Below are 3,011 nucleotides of genomic sequence, written 5' to 3' on the forward strand. Positions count from 1 at the left end.
ATCTTGATCAAGCAGGACCACCATCCGATCGTACACCTCGTACGTATCATGGGTGGATCGGCTCTTTGAGCCGATTCACAGGACAACCTGAGAGCCGATCGAGGCTCGTATTTAACGTTTACGTGTATGCCATGCAGGAAACTAAGCGAGGCATCATCCAACACCTTCCCGACCAGGTATAGGTCAGGTGGCACGCCCTTGCGACAGCATCGGACGTGTGCGCGAAGGCTTTGCGGGCCGTCGCTCGGAGGGACCAGGGCCAGCCGCAGTCCTGGGAGATTCCCGGCTCTACGGTGCTGCCCGCCGCTGCCCGCCGGTGGGTTTCTGACCGCAACACATTCTGGCACGCCCGGTGGGACCATCTTCGACATCCACCGCATCGCCATCTACATCCGAGATGGCGGAAGGCACTCCGGTCAAGTACGAGGATCTGACTGAAGAGCTCAAAAAGAAGCATGACGAGATCAAAGCAGTCCTCGAAGCCGACCTCATCGGCTCTTTCCACAGAACCCGCTCCCATGGCATCAGGTGGAAAGGGTTCTCACCTGAAGGCGCGCTAGATGGAGTGGACCTGTCCTCCCCGTCAGAAGAACGCACCAGGTCGCTGCGTCAGGAGATCAACTTCATGGTGGCTCATTCGCCGCACCGCCACTCTGAGAGCCTGGTGAACACTTTGGAGCGTGTCGCTCTGCGCGTGATCCAGGAAATCATGAGCCATCAGTATTCTCCGTCGGGACCAGCTCGGGGACTTACCAAGGAGAGATGCCACTCCAGTCCCGTCCACCGCTGCCGTTCGCGTTGGCAGCACCAGAAGTGCCGAATTCATCGGCATACGTCGTCTACAAGATTGGTGGTAACCCTAGTGACTACCAATTCTTACATGAGGCGCCCAAGGAGATCCCCCACGGATACACGTGCGCATACGTGCCAGACTGCAGCAGCTGGGCACTCTCAAACCAGGTTGCAACAGCAGGAACTTCTGGAACAGCAGGAGGAACGTCGGGAACAGATCTTGAGAAGCAGACGTGGCTAGCTAAGTACGCTACTCCGACAAACCTCCAGAGCTCAGCTCCTGCAGTTGGCTCAGAGTTGGAAAAGCAAGCATGGCTGGCTAAGTATGCCACCCCGGCGAACCTTCAGAGTTCGACGCCTTCAGCCATCACCGCGGATCAAATTTGTACGATTCTGAAAGACCAGTTCGGCATGATGCCGAAAAGGAGGACAATCGGCTATACCAAGACGTACCCCAACGAGTACGAATTGATCCCACTACCACCCAAATATCGGCTCCCGGACTTCACAAAGTTTAGTGGATCAGATGGTTCTGTTATCACCAGAATTTAACCGAGTCAGAGGTGGGCCGCAATCAGGATGGGCTTAAAGAAATATACATGGAGGATTACGTGAATCGGCCTGTTATACCAAGTTGGGTTTAATTGCCCTTGTATCTATAAAATATTAGATCGCATCTTAGTTTAGAAAGTAGAATCTTACTCGTGCACGGTTTGGTGCACGCCCACATTAGAAAGTCCCCTGGACTATAAATATGTACCTAGGGTTTATGGAATAAACAACAACTCACGTTCAACCCCAAACAAACCAATCTCGGCGCATCGCCAACTCCTTCGTCTCGAGGGTTTCTATCAGTAGCGACATGCTGCCTAGATCGCATCTTGCGATCTAGGCAGCACAAGCCCCACGTTGTTCATGCGTTGCTCGTATCGAAGCGCTTTTGATGGCGAGCAACGTAGTTATCATTAGATGTGTTAGGGTTAGCATTGTTCTTTGTTTAAGCATGGTTACGTAGTGCAACCCTTGCATATCTAGCCGCCCTCACACCTATCTCAGGTGTGGGGGCGGCACCCCGCTTGATCATTATTTAGTAGATCTGATCCGTTACGATTGCTCCTTGTTCTACAAGGATTAGTTTAATATCTCGCAATAGTTAGGCCTTACAAAGGGGGGAGGATCCAGGTGGCACGTAGGGTGGCGTTCGCAAGTCCTAAACGGGATGTTCCGAGGATCAACTTCATGTTGGTTTTTAGGCCTTGTTTAGGATCGGCTTACGAGCACCGTGCGTGGCCGCGAGGCCCAACCTGGAGTAGGATGATCCGATTATGCGGTGAAAACCCTAAATCGTCGTAGATCTAATTAGCTTTATCTTGATCAAGCAGGACCACCAAGTATTCGTGCACCCCGTACGAATCATGGGTGGATCGGCTCTTTGAGCCGATTCACGGGATAACCCGAGAGCCGATCGAGGCTCGTATTTAACGTTCACATGTATGCCCTGCAGAAACTAAGCGAGGCATCCCCATCACCTTCCCCGACCAGGTATAGGTCAGGTGGCACGCCCTTGCACTTCGCATCGCCGCGTGTGACCGAAGAGCATTGCGGGCCGTCGCTCGGAGGGGTCTCAGCCAGCCGCAGCTCTAGGCTCTTCCCGGCTCTACGGTGTTGACAAGGCCGCTGCCCGCCGGTGGGTTTTGGCAGTCAACACATTCTCGCACGCCCGGTGGGACAATCGTCTACATCAACCACATCGCCATCTACATCCGAGATGGCGGACGGCACGCCGGTCACCTACGAGGAGCTGCCCGACGAGCTCAAGAAGCAATACAACGAGATCAAGGCCACCCTCGAAGCCGACCTCATCGGCTCCTTTCGCAGAACCCGTTCCCATGGCATCGGATGGAAGGGATTCTCACCTCAAGGTGCACTCGATGGGATAGATCTCTCCGCCCCGTCGGAGGAACGCACCGGGGGCTCGCGGCAGGAGATCAACTACTTGGTGGCTCACTCGCTACATCGCCACTCGAGAACTTGGTCAACGTGTTGGAGCGTGTCGCTCGCGCGTAATCCAGGAGATCATGAGCCACCGCGTACTCGCCGTCGGACCAGCCCTCGGGACTCATCAAGGAGAGTTGCCATTCCAGTCCCGTCCACCGCTGCCATATGCGTTGGCAGCACTCGTCGAAGTGCCGACTACACCGGCATTCCTCGTCTACAAG

The sequence above is a fragment of the Lolium rigidum genome, chromosome 4, assembly GCF_022539505.1.
Source record: "Lolium rigidum isolate FL_2022 chromosome 4, APGP_CSIRO_Lrig_0.1, whole genome shotgun sequence".
Taxonomy (NCBI): Eukaryota; Viridiplantae; Streptophyta; class Magnoliopsida; order Poales; family Poaceae; genus Lolium; species Lolium rigidum.